At 55.1% G+C, this 16862-nt stretch overlaps 1 protein-coding gene across 3 annotated transcripts in view; it reads left to right on the forward strand.

Annotated features, from left to right (window-relative positions):
- Positions 1 to 16862, forward strand: part of LOC140396513 (ras-related protein Rap-1b) — an 88584-nt gene that overhangs the window by 914 nt on the left and 70808 nt on the right. The window lies entirely within an intron of this gene.

Below are 16862 nucleotides of genomic sequence, written 5' to 3' on the forward strand. Positions count from 1 at the left end.
CACTCCCCCCGCCCGCCCGACACCACCCCCGCCCGCCCGACACCCCCCCCGCCCGCCCGACACCCCCCCCCGCCCGCCCGACACCCCCCCCGCCCGTCCGACACCCCCCCCCGCCCGCCCGACACCCCCCCCGCCCGCCCGACACCCCCCCGCCCGCCCGACACCCCCCCGCCCGCCCGACACCCCCCCACCCGCCCGCCCGACGCCCCCCTCGCCTGCCCGACGCCCCCCTCGCCCGCCCGCCGCCCCCCTCGCCCGCCCGCCCGACACCCCCCCCGCCCGCCCGACACCCCCCCTGCCCGCCCGACCACCCCCCGCCCGCCCGACCACCCCCCGCCCGCCCGGCCACCCCCCGCCCGCCCGACCACCCCCCGCCCGCCCGACCACCCCCCGCCCGCCCGACCACCCCCCGCCCGCCCGACCACCCCCCGCCCGCCCGACCACCCCCCGCCCGCCCGACCACCCCCCGCCCGCCCGACCACCCCCCGCCCGCCCGACCACCCCCCGCCCGCCCGACCACCCCCCGCCCGCCCGACCACCCCCCGCCCGCCCGACCACCCCCCGCCCGCCCGACCACCCCCCGCCCGCCCGACCACCCCCCGCCCGCCCGACCACCCCCCGCCCGCCCGACCACCCCCCGCCCGCCCGACCACCCCCCGCCCGCCCGACCACCCCCCGCCCGCCCGACCACCCCCCGCCCGCCCGACCACCCCCCGCCCGCCCGACCACCCCCCGCCCGCCCGACCACCCCCCGCCCGCCCGACCACCCCCCGCCCGCCCGACCACCCCCCGCCCGCCCGACCACCCCCCGCCCGCCCGACCACCCCCCGCCCGCCCGACCACCCCCCGCCCGCCCGACCACCCCCCGCCCGCCCGACCACCCCCCGCCCGCCCGACCACCCCCCGCCCGCCCGACCACCCCCCGCCCGCCCGACCACCCCCCGCCCGCCCGACCACCCCCCGCCCGCCCGACCACCCCCCGCCCGCCCGACCACCCCCCGCCCGCCCGACCACCCCCCGCCCGCCCGACCACCCCCCGCCCGCCCGACCACCCCCCGCCCGCCCGACCACCCCCCGCCCGCCCGACCACCCCCCGCCCGCCCGACCACCCCCCGCCCGCCCGACCACCCCCCGCCCGCCCGACCACCCCCCGCCCGCCCGACCACCCCCCGCCCGCCCGACCACCCCCCGCCCGCCCGACCACCCCCCGCCCGCCCGACCACCCCCCGCCCGCCCGACCACCCCCCGCCCGCCCGACCACCCCCCGCCCGCCCGACCACCCCCCGCCCGCCCGACCACCCCCCGCCCGCCCGACCACCCCCCGCCCGCCCGACCACCCCCCGCCCGCCCGACCACCCCCCGCCCGCCCGACCACCCCCCGCCCGCCCGACCACCCCCCGCCCGCCCGACCACCCCCCGCCCGCCCGACCACCCCCCGCCCGCCCGACCACCCCCCGCCCGCCCGACCACCCCCCGCCCGCCCGACCAGTTCTCGACACCCCCCCCCAGTTCTCGACACCCCCCCCAGTTCTCGACACCCCCCCCCCCCAGTTCTCGACACCCCCCCCAGTTCTCGACACCCCCCCCCAGTTCTCGACACCCCCCCCAGTTCTCGACACCCCCCCCCCAGTTCTCGACACCCCCCCCCCCAGTTCTCGACCCCCCCCCAGTTCTCGACCCCCCCCCCCCAGTTCTCGACACCCCCCCCCAGTTCTCGACACCCCCCCCAGTTCTCGACACCCCCCCCAGTTCTCGACACCCCCCCCAGTTCTCGACACCCCCCCCAGTTCTCGACACCCCCCCCAGTTCTCGACACCCCCCCCAGTTCTCGACACCCCCCCCAGTTCTCGACACCCCCCCCAGTTCTCGACACCCCCCCCAGTTCTCGACACCCCCCCCAGTTCTCGACACCCCCCCCAGTTCTCGACACCCCCCCCAGTTCTCGACACCCAGTTCTCGACACCCCCCCCGCCCGCCCGACACCCCCCCGCCCGCCCCGACGCCCCCGCCTCGCCCCGACGCCCCCGCCTCGCCCAGTTCTCGACACCCCCCCCAGTTCTCGACACCCCCCCCAGTTCTCGACACCCCCACAGTTCTCGACACCCCCCCAGTTCTCGACACCCCCCCCAGTTCTCGACACCCCCCCAGTTCTCGACACCCCCCCCAGTTCTCGACACCCCCCCAGTTCTCGACACCCCCCCAGTTCTCGACACCCCCCCAGTTCTCGACACCCCCCCAGTTCTCGACACCCCCCCCAGTTCTCGACACCCCCCCCAGTTCTCGACACCCCCCCCAGTTCTCGACACCCCCCCCAGTTCTCGACACCCCCCCCAGTTCTCGACACCCCCCCCAGTTCTCGACACCCCCCCCAGTTCTCGACACCCCCCCCAGTTCTCGACACCCCCCCCAGTTCTCGACACCCCCCCCAGTTCTCGACACCCCCCCCAGTTCTCGACACCCCCCCCAGTTCTCGACACCCCCCCCAGTTCTCGACACCCCCCCCCCCAGTTCTCGACACCCCCCCCCAGTTCTCGACACCCCCCCCCAGTTCTCGACACCCCCCCCAGTTCTCGACACCCCCCCCAGTTCTCGACACCCCCCCCAGTTCTCGACACCCCCCCCAGTTCTCGACACCCCCCCCAGTTCTCGACACCCCCCCCAGTTCTCGACACCCCCCCCAGTTCTCGACACCCCCCCCAGTTCTCGACACCCCCCCCAGTTCTCGACACCCCCCCCAGTTCTCGACACCCCCCCCAGTTCTCGACACCCCCCCAGTTCTCGACACCCCCCCCAGTTCTCGACACCCCCCCCAGTTCTCGACACCCCCCCCAGTTCTCGACACCCCCCCCAGTTCTCGACACCCCCCCCAGTTCTCGACACCCCCCCCAGTTCTCGACACCCCCCCCAGTTCTCGACACCCCCCCCAGTTCTCGACACCCCCCCCAGTTCTCGACACCCCCCCCAGTTCTCGACACCCCCCCAGTTCTCGACACCCCCCCAGTTCTCGACACCCCCCCAGTTCTCGACACCCCCCCCAGTTCTCGACACCCCCCCCAGTTCTCGACACCCCCCCCAGTTCTCGACACCCCCCCCAGTTCTCGACACCCCCCCCAGTTCTCGACACCCCCCCCCAGTTCTCGACACCTCCCCCCAGTTCTCGACACCCCCCCAGTTCTCGACAACCCCCCCCCACTTCTCGACACCGCCCCCCCCAGTTCTTGACACCCCCCCCCAGTTCTCGACACCCCCCCCCCCCAGTTCTCGACACCCCCCCCAGTTCGCGACACCCCCCCCCCCAGTTCGCGACACCCCCCCCCAGTTCGCGACACCCCCCCCCCAGTTCGCGACACCCCCCCAGTTCGCGACACCCCCCCAGTTCGCGACACCCCCCCAGTTCGCGACACCCCCCCAGTTCGCGACACCCCCCCCAGTTCGCGACACCCCCCCAGTTCGCGACACCCCCCCAGTTCGCGACACCCCCCCCAGTTCTCGACACCCCCCCCAGTTCTCGACACCCCCCCCCCAGTTCTCGACACCCCCCCCCAGTTCTCGACACCCCCCCCCAGTTCTCGACACCCCCCCCAGTTCTCGACACCCCCCCCAGTTCTCGACACCCCCCCCAGTTCTCGACACCCCCCCCAGTTCTCGACACCCCCCCCAGTTCTCGACACCCCCCCCAGTTCTCGACACCCCCCCCAGTTCTCGACACCCCCCCCAGTTCTCGACACCCCCCCCAGTTCTCGACACCCCCCCCAGTTCTCGACACCCCCCCCAGTTCTCGACACCCCCCCCAGTTCTCGACACCCCCCCCAGTTCTCGACACCCCCCCCAGTTCTCGACACCCCCCCCAGTTCTCGACACCCCCCCCAGTTCTCGACACCCCCCCCAGTTCTCGACACCCCCCCCAGTTCTCGACACCCCCCCCAGTTCTCGACACCCCCCCCAGTTCTCGACACCCCCCCCAGTTCTCGACACCCCCCCCAGTTCTCGACACCCCCCCCAGTTCTCGACACCCCCCCCAGTTCTCGACACCCCCCCCAGTTCTCGACACCCCCCCAGTTCTCGACACCCCCCCAGTTCTCGACACCCCCCCAGTTCTCGACACCCCCCCCAGTTCTCGACACCCCCCCCAGTTCTCGACACCCCCCCCAGTTCTCGACACCCCCCCCAGTTCTCGACACCCCCCCCAGTTCTCGACACCTCCCCCCAGTTCTCGACACCCCCCCAGTTCTCGACAACCCCCCCCCACTTCTCGACACCGCCCCCCCCAGTTCTTGACACCCCCCCCCAGTTCTCGACACCCCCCCCCCCCAGTTCTCGACACCCCCCCCAGTTCTCGACACCCCCCCCAGTTCGCGACACCCCCCCCCCAGTTCGCGACACCCCCCCCCCAGTTCGCGACACCCCCCCAGTTCGCGACACCCCCCCAGTTCGCGACACCCCCCCAGTTCGCGACACCCCCCCAGTTCGCGACACCCCCCCAGTTCGCGACACCCCCCCAGTTCGCGACACCCCCCCAGTTCGCGACACCCCCCCAGTTCGCGACACCCCCCCCAGTTCGCGACACCCCCCCAGTTCGCGACACCCCCCCAGTTCGCGACACCCCCCCAGTTCGCGACACCCCCCCAGTTCGCGACACCCCCCCAGTTCGCGACACCCCCCCAGTTCGCGACACCCCCCCCAGTTCGCGACACCCCCCCCAGTTCGCGACACCCCCCCCAGTTCGCGACACCCCCCCCAGATCTCGACCCCCCCCAGATCTCGACCCCCCCCAGATCTCGACCCCCCCCAGATCTCGACCCCCCCAGATCTCGACCCCCCCAGATCTCGACCCCCCCCAGATCTCGACCCCCCCCAGATCTCGACCCCCCCCAGATCTCGACCCCCCCCAGATCTCGACCCCCCCCCAGATCTCGACCCCCCCCCAGATCTCGACCCCCCCCCAGATCTCGACCCCCCCCAGATCTCGACCCCCCCCAGATCTCGACCCCCCCCAGATCTCGACCCCCCCCAGATCTCGACCCCCCCCAGATCTCGACCCCCCCCAGATCTCGACCCCCCCCAGATCTCGACCCCCCCCAGATCTCGACCCCCCCCAGATCTCGACCCCCCCCAGATCTCGACCCCCCCCAGATCTCGACCCCCCCCAGATCTCGACCCCCCCCAGATCTCGACCCCCCCCAGATCTCGACCCCCCCCAGATCTCGACCCCCCCCAGATCTCGACCCCCCCCAGATCTCGACCCCCCCCAGATCTCGACCCCCCCCAGATCTCGACCCCCCCCAGATCTCGACCCCCCCCAGATCTCGACCCCCCCCAGATCTCGACCCCCCCCAGATCTCGACCCCCCCCAGATCTCGACCCCCCCCAGATCTCGACCCCCCCCAGATCTCGACCCCCCCCAGATCTCGACCCCCCCCAGATCTCGACCCCCCCCAGATCTCGACCCCCCCCAGATCTCGACCCCCCCCAGATCTCGACCCCCCCCAGATCTCGACCCCCCCAGATCTCGACCCCCCCAGATCTCGACCCCCCCCAGATCTCGACCCCCCCCCAGATCTCGACCCCCCCCAGATCTCGACCCCCCCCAGATCTCGACCCCGCACCCCCACCCCTCCCTCCTCTCAGCTCGCTCCTCTCTCTTATCTCTCTAACCCCCCCCCCACCCCCCAGTTCTCGACAACCCCTGCCCCTTACACCTTCCCTCTCACCTCGCCCCTTCCCAACTCCAACGGCACTCTCCCTCTCTCTTTATCTCTCTCTCACACACCCCACCCTTCTCACCCACATCATTCCGAGTCATTTTTTATTTAAATAATGTATGTTTTCAACCTGTTATGTGTACTTTGCTACTTTTATATATTTGGCTGTAATTTATAATCTTGCCAATGAGATATTAAGTATAAGGCCGCACCTTAATGGGAAAGTGTCCCCTGAGGCGGCTCCAGTAGTCGCTGGTGGTTCTCAAGCTCCGAACTGTTTAATCACCGCCACATCCCAGCTCGGATGGTAAAATATTAGCTGATCGTTTTACTTTCTCTGTCATTTTCTAATCGGTTGGCCTCCTAATATGGCATTGGTGCACAAGCTTGATTTTCCCGAAAAAAAGGAAGTCCTTGAAAAGCCTGTTTTATTTTTGTGTGCTTGTATTTTTTTCATGTGCCCTGCGTGCTTTATTGTTGCTAAATGGTTTTTGTTTTGCACGACCCATTAAATGTTTATTGTATTGAAGGAGCCTGTGAAACAGTGCAAAACTAGCCGCGCATGTCATAACTAATCAGGATGGTACTGCAAAATGAAGACTTTCTAGTCCGATTGGGGAATGGGGGTAAAGTCTTTTTAAAGACTTTTTATTTCCTCAAGTGTCAAAAATGGCAGGCAGGAAGTGATCTCGTGAGTTTATGAAATATGTAACTCAAGTGATGGAAGGCATGACAAGTTATATACTTCCTGTGTGAAGAGTGTGATAAGAGGAGATGGAGTGCATCTTTGCAGTTTAAACCTTTTTTATTTACTCCGGATATGTTGAAAAAAATGAAACGCACCTACTTGTATTTATACAGAGCGCTTTGAAGAGTAGAGCATCTCAAGGAACTTCGTAGGAGCGTTATCAAACAACATTTGATGCTGAGCATCAGGAGGGGGTTCCAAAGCTTGGTGGCTAAAGCCCTGGTTGGTAGTGGTGAAGTCACTAAAATCGATCCCGGCTCTGGGTCACTGTCTGTGTTGAGTTTGCACATTCTCCCCGTGTTTGCATGGGTTTCGCCCCCGCAACCCAAAGATGTGCAAGGTAGGTGGATTGGCCACGCTAAATTGCCCCTTAATTGGAAAAAATTAATTGGGTACTCGAAATTTATTTAAAAAATAAAAAAAAGTAGGGTGCTCTTTCCAAGGGCCGGTGCAGACTCGATGGGCCGAATGGCCTCCTTCGGCACTGTAAATTCTATGAAACTAGATGATATTCCAATCACAAATTCCAATCACCCTAAGATGGCCTATTTCCACCTCCATAACATCACCAAACTCACCCATCTCAGTTTTTCTGCTGCTGAAACTCGTATTATAAACCTCAACTTGATTATTCCAATGCTGCACGAGGCAGCCTCTCAGATTTTATTCCCTGTAATCTTGAAGGCATCCAAAACTCGACTGTCCCTGTCCCAACTTGCACAAAGTCCTGTTTATCCATCACCCCATGAACCTGGGACCTTGGTGCCGTGAGACTGCAGTGCTACCACTGTCACCGTGCTGCCCTGAAGAGCACCCTACTTAAACCCACACCTCCACCCTATCCCGATAACCCAGTAACCACACCTAACCTTTTTTACACTAAGGGCCAATTTAGCCTGACTAATCCACCTAACCACATCTTTGGACTGTGGGAGGTAACCAGAACACCCGGAGGAAACCCACGCAGACACGGGGAGAAAGTGCAAACTCTACAGACAGTCACCTGAGGCTGGAATTGAACCACAGACCCTGGAGCTGTGAGGCAGCAGTATTAACCATTGTGCCAAGAACAGTCTGGTTCAGCCTCATAGTTGCCAGGACAAGAGAGCAAGTTGACGGATAAGGAACAGAATTGTGGCAGAGGCTGAACTCAATTGACTTCCGTCTTCCCAGTATTTAATTGGAGGAACTACAGTGAATAAAATGATATTGACACGAATTGGCTACCTTTTCATAGATTACTAATCTGGCAATTTGTCCTGGCGATGGATTATAATGGGTTGGCCTGTGGTACTGATTGGAAAACTGCTATTTTAAACTTGTTGTAATAGAATTAAATTAGTTGCCTATTGGACGGCACGGTGGCGTAGTGGTTAGCACTGTTGCCTAAAGCGCATGAGGACTTGGGTTTGATCCTGGCCCTGGGTCACTCTGTGGAGTTTACACATTCTCCTTGTGTCTGTGTGTTTCACCCCCTCACCCAAAGATGTGCGTTTCACCCCCTCACCCAAAGATGTGCAGGTTAGGTCGATTAGGAAAAAAATAATTGGATACTCTAAATTACTTTAAAAAAAGTAGTTGCCTTTTACTGGACATTTACAAACGATAATTTTAAGATTGTGGTTAAATGGAATAATAAAAAGCAAGGTATTGTCTGTAAATTATCAGTCACTTTGACCAGTATATTAGCAAACTGTTTTACCCAGGTACCTTGTTTATGAGGTGAACAAAGGACAAACGCAGGTTTACAATTCAACTCGAATTTATTCACAAACATAATAAAATCCCAAATATTATCTGCCAAAGATTCAAATACTACTCCCGCTGCTGATGATTTTGACCGAGCTGCGGGTCCAGTCCTCTGAGCCTTGGTTGTCTCAGGGCCCTCTTCTGCGAAGATGGGTCCCGCACACCTCTTCCGTCTGTTCTCCGGTCTGCCGTCGAATCTTCTCCATTGTCTCCGTGTCTGGTTTCAGCTGGGGTGGGTCCCTGGGTGTCTTATTCTTATCCCAGTCTCCCCCTCTTTGTGCCCTTGACGTTTCTCTGACCCTCAGCCAATGAGGTAATTGGGCGGAGTCACAACACCCAATGTAGCTGTTGATTGCAAATTTGCAGGAAAACGGGAACCACCGTCCGGCTTCATCTCCAGGTGCATTGTCCACACGTACCCTTATCCCATATAAGGTAATGGCGGGAAGTCAAGGTGCCAGAAAGTTCGGCTTCATCTGCGCAATCCACAACAATTGACAGATCTGAATAGGGCTGATTATCTCCGATCTGTCTATCCCTGTCCAGCATATTCGAACTTGGGCTGTTTGAGTTTTTCGTCTGGGGTCTGTGGGGGTAAATTAAAAAGCAGAACCAAAAAGGTAGTAATCTCTGGATTATTATTTGAGCCATGATCTAATTGGCACAAGGTCAATAAGATTAGGAAGTTAAATGCGTGGCTTGTAATTGGTGTGGGAGAACGGAGTTTAAATTCATGGAACATTTGGCCCCAGTACTAGGCAAGGAGGGACCTGTTTTGATGGGGCGGTCTACATCTGAATCATGCTGGGACCAGAGTGCTGGTGAATTGCATAACTAGGGCTGGAGATGGGGCTTTCAACTCAATAGTAGGGGGGAGGGGGGTTCAGTTGCAGGGCAAATGAGATAACCCAAATTAAAAGATAAGGTAGAAGTGCAGGTTAGCAATCTGGCGGATGGTTACCAGAAAATAAAGATGAGACACACATGAAAGAGCAGGGAATTTTGACAATAGACCAAACTTAAAAGCTTTTATCTGAATGCACAAAGCATTCGGAACAAAATTAATTTCATGATGCTAATTCTATCAACATTTGGGCGGCACGGTGGTGCATTGGTTAGCACTGCTGTCTCACTGCTGAGGAGCCAGGTTCGATCCCGGGTCACTGACTGTGGAGTTTGCACATTCTCCCCGTGTCTGCGTAGGTCTCACCTACAACCCAAGCATGTGCCTGGTAGATGAGTTGGCCATGCTAAATTGACCCTTAATTGGAAAAAAAAATAATTGGCAACTCTAAATTTATTTTATTTTTAAAAAATTATATCATCATTTTATCCAGAAGTTATGAATTATCCAAGCCCTAATATCACATAGGAAGCTGGATAGGGTAAAAGCAGTAGTGGAATGGCTAGACAACATAGATTCATAGAATTTACAGTGCCGAAGGAGGCCATTCGGCACATCGAGTCTGCACCGGCCGTTGGAAAGAGCACCCTACTTTTTTTTCTTTTTAAAATAAATTTAGAGTACCCAATTAATTTTTTCCAATTAAGGGGCAATTTAGCGTGGCCAATCCACCTACCTTGCACATCTTTGGGTTACGGGGGCGAAACCCACGCAAACACGGGGAGAATGTGCAAACTCCACACGGACAGTGACCCAGAGCCGGGATCGATTTTAGTAACTTCACCACTACCAACCAGGGCTTCAGCCAACAAGCTTTGGAAACCGCCTCCTAATGCTCAGCATCAAATGTTGTTTGATAACACTCCTACGAAGTTCCTTGGGATGCTCTACTCTTCAAAGCGCACGCCCGATCGTGGGCAAATGCATATCTGGAAGCTAATTTCATGCTTATGCATGGAGCTGTAAATAATCAAATATATTTTTAAGGGTTTCAATAGTAGGGTGCCAATTTAACCAAAGCAATGCACTACAAATGTTCCACCGTATTTGCACATACAACATACGAATTGGCACACGTCAGACCCAAGTCAGGACTGCATGACTTGGGAGTTGCTGCATAATTTCTGCTGTGGCATTTCAGGAAATAGCATTGAGGATTGCAGAATTTTAAGTACTATCATGACTTTTTTGAACTACATTCTCAGGTGCACACATCTGTCCACAAATGAATCCAGTGTTAATCACCTGTACCTGCACTGACCAGCAAATTGACGCTTGATCTTGTTTCTCCTGCTGCTACAATTACTTCAAATTATGTTTTAATTAATCTGCATTCAGTCAATTACAGCAGAGCAGAACACACCTGTGCAGGTTTAACTGGCTGCTGGTCACAGGTCTCATGCACCATAGGCTGATCAAAGCAGCCAACTGGTACCAATTAAAAACAAAGAGCATTAAATCAGTCAATTCATCGCAGTAATTTTCCAGGCCATTCCACCCATCTGCGATGCTCGAGAAAGCCCTGTTCCAGTCACAAATCAATTTCGATCAATTATGCTGCTGATTTGCACTGATCCATGTTGCAGTTTTGTTTGCAACTCAGTCCTACACTTCTGATATACAGGCACCCGGTGCGGAGAGGTGCAGGGAGGGAGAAGGACCTCCTTGTGAACTTGCTCCTGGGCTTGGCAAAGCTTGCCATCAACAGGTCCGGGCAGTGGACAATCGAGGGCATTGTCCCACTGACTGCTTACCAATCCTCCATGGCTATGTTTGTGGCCAGGTGTCCCTGGAGAGGGAGCATGCATGCTAAGACCTCTCAGACCTTCCATGCCCGCAGGGGCTGGGAGGCCTTATTGACGCCATTAATCACATTTTGATTTAATGCATAAGTTTCATTTGTGATTCGTTATTTGTTTAAGGCAGTTTCCATTTGGGGCTGTCTCTTTACTTTTATTACAGTTTATTTGATTTTGTTTGCTTAGCTCTTTGTGGGACAAAATAGTTGGAAACTTGTGTTTCGGCTTATGTAAAGGAGTTTGCCAGAAACTTCATCTTTGTAGAGCCAGAACACGGACCAGTGCATTCTAACAGCAGGAGCTCTATGCCCATCAGCATGTTAGAGTTCAAAGAACAAAGAAAAGTACAGCACAGGAACAGGCCCTTCGGCCCTCCAAGCCTGCGCTGACCATGCTGCCCGTCTAAACTAAACTCTACAGTTCCAGGGTTCGTGTCTCTCCATTCCCATCCTATTCATGTATTTGTCGAGATGCCCCTTAAACGTCACTATCGTCCCTGCTTCCACCACCTCCTCCGGCAGCGAGTTCCAGGCACCCACTACCCTCTGGGTAAAAAAAAAACTTACCTCGTACATCTCCTCTAAACCTTGCCCCTCGTACCTTAACCCTATGTCCCCTAGTAATTGACCCCTCTACCCTGGGAAAAAGTCTCTGACTATCCACTCTGTCTATGCCCCTCATAATTTTGTAGACCTCTTATCAGGTCGCCCCTCAACCTCCTTTGTTCCAGTGAGAACAAACCAAGTTTATTCAACCTCCTCCTCATAGATAATGCCCTCCATACAAGGCAACATCCTGGTAAATCTCTTCTGCACCCTCTCTAAAGCCTCCACATCCTTCTGGTAGTGTGGCGACCAGAATTGAACACTATACTCCAAATGTGTCCTATACCCCGGCCAATGAGGGCAAGCATGCTGTATGCCTTCTTGACTACCTTCTCCACCTGTGCCCCTTTCAGTGACCTGTGGACCTGGGCACCAAGATCTCTCTGACTGTCAATACTCTTGAGGGTTCTACTATTCACTTTACTATCCCTACCTGTATTCAGTCTGATGAAAAGTTGTTCCTCATCTTCTGCCAATTTCTTTAAATCTGTGCCCTCATTCTCAATCATTTCCTGAGGGACCGTTTTTGTTCATTTTTCAAGGTGTGGACATCGCTGGCTAGGCAGCATTTGTTGACCATTGCTGGCAGTGTTTTGAGATGGATAGAAAGCTGATTAGCAGACGGGAAGCAAAAGTTTTTTGATTAGCAAGGAGATTAGTGGGGTACCACAGGGATCTGTGCTCGGACCCCAACTGTCCACATTACATTGTATCATCTGCAAATTTGGAGATAATAAGTTGGATGGGAGGGTGAGCTGTGAGGAGATGTTTCAATGGGATTTGGACAGGCTGAGTGGGTGGCTAATGCATGGCAGATATATAATGAGATGATCCAGTTTGGTAGCAAAATTAGGAAGGCAGATTATTATTTGAATGGGTGTAAATTGGGAGAGGTGGATACTCAGCCATACCTTGGTGTCCTGGTGCATCAGTCGCTGAAAGTAAACGTGCAGGTACAGCAGGCAGTAAAGGAAGCAAATGGTATTTTGGCTTTCATAGCTTTCATAGTGGGCAGCATGGTAGCATAGTGGTTAGCACAATGGCTTCACAGCTCCAGGGTCCCAGGTTCGATTCCCGGCTTGGGTCACTCTCTGTGCGGAGTCTGCACGTTCTCCCCGTGTCTGCGTGGGTTTCCTCCGGATGCTCCGGTTTCCTCCCACAGTCCAAAGATGTGCAGGTTAGGTGGATTGGCCATGCTAAATTGCCCTTAGTGTCCAAGAAAATAAGGTTTGGTGGGGTTACGGGGATAGGAGGAAGTGCGGGGATAGGGTGGGGGTGTGGGCTTAGGTGGGGTGCTGTTTCCAAGGGCCGGTGCAAACTCGATGGGCCGAATGGCCTCCTTCTGCACTGTAAATTCTGTGAATCTGTGAATAGCGAGTGGATTGAGTCTCGGAATAGGGGTGTTTTACTGCAATTTGTAGGGCATTTGTGAGGCGACACCTGAAGTATTGTGTGTAGTTTTGGTTTCCTTATCTGAGGCAGGATGTTCTTGCTGTAGACTGAGTGTTGTGAAGGTTTACCAGACCGATTCCTGGGATGGCGGGATTGTCGTACGAGAAGAGACTAAGTCAGTTGGTATTATATTCACTGGATTTCAGAAGAGAGAAGGGATCTCACAGAAACTTATAAAATTCTAACAGGATTAGACAGGGTAGATTCAAAAAGAATGTTCCGGTGGTGGGGGGAGTCCAGAACTGGGGGTCACAGTTTGGGGATAAGGGGTAAACCTTTTAAGACTGAGGTGAGGAGATATTTCTTCACCCAGAGAATGGTGAATCTTTTGAATTCACTACCATAGAAAGTAGTTGTGGCGAAAATATTGTGTAATTTCAAGAAGGAATTAGATAGAGCTCTTGGGGCTAAAGGGATATGGGGGGGAAGGTGGGATCAGGATGTTGAACATTAAAACATTTTCTTTTAGTGTATCCAGTTCCTTTTTTTTCCAATTAAGGGACAATTTACCATTGCCAATTCACCTACCCTGCACACACACACGGGAAGAATGTGCAAACTCCACATGTGCAGTGAACCGGGGCCGGCAGCGAACCCGGGTCCTCAGTGCCGTGAGGCAGCAGTGCTAACCACTGCTCCACTGTGCCCCCTCCCAGGATATTGACTTTGACGATCAGTCATGATAATGAATGGTGGAGCAGACTCGATGGGCTGAATGGCCTCCTCATGTTTCTATTTTCCACGTATGCTTCTATATCTGTATCCCTAATTGCCCTTCGGAAAGTGGTGGTGAGCTGCCTTTTGAACCGCTGCAGACCATCTGGTAAACGTACACCCTCTACTATTAGGGAAGGAGTTCCAGGATTTTGACCCAACGACAGTGAAGAAAGGTAATATATTTCCAAGTCAGGAGAGTGAGCGAATTTCCAGGTGGTGGTGTTCCCATGTAGTCCTTGTCGTTCTAGATGGCAGTGGTCGTGGTTTTGGAAGGTCCAGCCTTGGGAGTTTCCTGCCACACAAAACTGCCCCCCAACTAACAAGATCCGCGATGAACCCTTGGACAATGTGGATCATTTACCATTCCTCGGGAGCCTTCTCTTGTGCGAGCAGACATTGACAGCCAAGTCAAACATCGTCTCCAATGTGCCAGGGCAGTCTTTGGCCCCTGAGGATCAGAGTATTCGAAGACCGAGACCTCAAACCTAGAACCAAGCTCATGGTGCTCCCAGCCCTCTGTATGCATCAGAAATATGGACAATGTACAGCAGACACCTCCGATCCTTGGAGAGATATCACCAACGCCGTCTCCACTGGCAGAACAGGCATACCAATGTGAGTATCAAGGCACTGGTCATGCTCGACCAGCTGCGATGGGCAGGGCATTTTGCCCGCATGCCCGACACACGACTCCAAAACAAGCGCTCTACTCTGAGCTACGCAATGGCAAACGATGACTAGGCGGGCAGAGGAAATGCTCCAAGGGCACTCTGAAAACCTCCCTAAATAAATGCAACATCCCCACCGACATGTGGGAATCGTTTGGCCTTAGAACGAACAAGCATCCACGAAGGCGCCAATCACCTCTAGCATTGTAGGCTGGAGTATACGGAGCGGACGGAGAGTGCAGAATCCGGTGTCCAACCCACCCATTTCATCAAGCTCCACCTGCCAAATCTGTGGCAGAGACTGTGGACCTAGTATCGGATTATTCCGCCACTGCAGAACCCACCTCCACAGAGTGGAAATTGGTCCTTCCTCAACGCTGAGGGATTGCCCAAGAAGAAGAAGATGGTGGTGGTCGTTGGTTTGGAAGGTGCTGCCTAAGGAGCCTTGATGAGTTCCTGCAGTGCATCTTGTAGATGGTACAGACTGCTGCTACTGTGCCTCGGCGGTGGAAGGAATGTTTGTGGAAGGGGTGTCAATCAAGGAGGCTGCTTTGTCCATGATGGTGTTGAGCTTGTTGACTGTTGTTGCTGCTGTGCTCATCTCGGCAAAGGGAGAGTATTCAATCACACTCCTGACTTGTGCCTTTAGGGAGTCAGTAGTGGAGTTACTCGACGCAGGATTCCTCGCCCTTTACCTGCTCTTGTAGCCACAGTATTTATATGGCTCGTCAGTTTCTGGTCAATGGTAGCCCCCAGGACGTTGATAGTGAGGGGGGGGGGGGGGATTCAATGATGGTAATGCCATTGAATGTCATGGGCAATGGTTTTGCCTGCCACTTGTGTGGCACAAATGTTACTTGTCACTTGTCAGCCCAAGTCTGGATATTGTTTAAGTCTTGCTGCATTTGCATGCAGTCCCCATCCCCAGACCGCTTAAAGTTCACTAATTGATTTTGGTTCACTGATTTTATGCGAATACACATGTGGTGGTTCAATCAGTTCCTGAAATACTGTACAATGACTATTTGAAAGAAAATACAGTGAATAAACAATTTTCTCAATTCTTGGTTTTAATCCAAAGGCAATGGGGATAAAATTACAAATTACAAACCTCACATGCCATCTCCCTTTACTTTTCCCAATCCACACAGGACATCGTATCATAGATTCAAAGAATTTACAGTGCAGAAGGGGGCCATACGGCCCATTGGGTCTGTACCGGCCCTTGGAAAGAGCACCCTACTTAAGCCTACGCCTCCACCCTAACCCTGTCACCACGTAACACCACCTAGCCTTTTGGACACTTAAGGGACAATTTAGCATAGCTAATGCACCTAACCTGCACATCTTTGGACTGTGGGAGGAAACCGGATACTGGGAGGAAGTGCAAACTCCACAGAGACAGTAACCCGAGGCCGGATTGGAACTGTGGTCCCTGGAGCTGTAAGACAGCAGTGCTAACCACTGTGCCACCTATGAAGTAGCTGAAGCTCAGTTGCAAATAAACTGCCCTAAGGTTGTTGCTGCTGCATCCGTGCCAAGAGACATGCAACATTCCTAATCAATGCCACCTTTAATTACATTTGTTGAAAGAGAGCAGCAATGAACCACTATGGTTCAGCTAAATATGAATAAGCAGGATGTACAATGTGCAAATTTAACAAAGAAGGATTCTAATGTTCTAGAATCTGGGCTCAAGCAATTCATGCAAATTGCATAGTAACCCACAGATCAAAAACGGCCATTGGCACCCCATTTGTATAATATATGCTGTAATCCAATTTCATGGTTTTGACTCATGTTGTAAACCACTTTGGTTCAACGATATGCAATGATATTCAGGCTGTGTGGAAGATATTTCCACCTTTGGCAGTATTGGAACAGAAGTAAGGTAAAATTTAATTAATCTGCCAAACAATATGCTTTTATTGCAACTTCAAAAAGCACACCTTGCTGTGAAAATCACATCATTCTCTACACCAGCTGTTATGTTGATTTCTCAAGTGAGGCTGATCCAGACCTAAATTAAAGGCGGCTGTGAGCTCATGCCCCTTAGGAAATGTGCTAAAAGTATTGAACTAATCTAGTTAAGCTAGGATCCCTCAGGCCAAAGTGATTTCTATCCACAATGTTATTTTGAAATATATTAAAGCAGAGGATCTAGAGGTGAAATGATATTGTTCTGGCCCAGTTCAACAATGTGGCCCTGGATACATTTCAAAAAAGAATCCCTTAGTGTTATAAACAATTCATTTACTAAATGTTCAGTTATTTTGTATAAACAATCATGGAATCTTAAGCCGTACCATTTAACAAAATTTAAAATGATTAATTTGAAAATACCTTAACGCCAACCTTAAACACGTTCCAGGATATATTATACATATTTTCAATTTGTAAGTATTGTAAATAATTGCACTGAGCATGACCTAAGATGTACAATACATGCTGTTCCAAGTATCTTCAGTGACCCGTATAAAATTATATACCCTGCAATATAGTGAAGTAAATCCAGTTA

This window comes from Scyliorhinus torazame, chromosome 19, assembly GCF_047496885.1.
Source record: "Scyliorhinus torazame isolate Kashiwa2021f chromosome 19, sScyTor2.1, whole genome shotgun sequence".
NCBI classification, from domain to species: domain Eukaryota; kingdom Metazoa; phylum Chordata; class Chondrichthyes; order Carcharhiniformes; family Scyliorhinidae; genus Scyliorhinus; species Scyliorhinus torazame.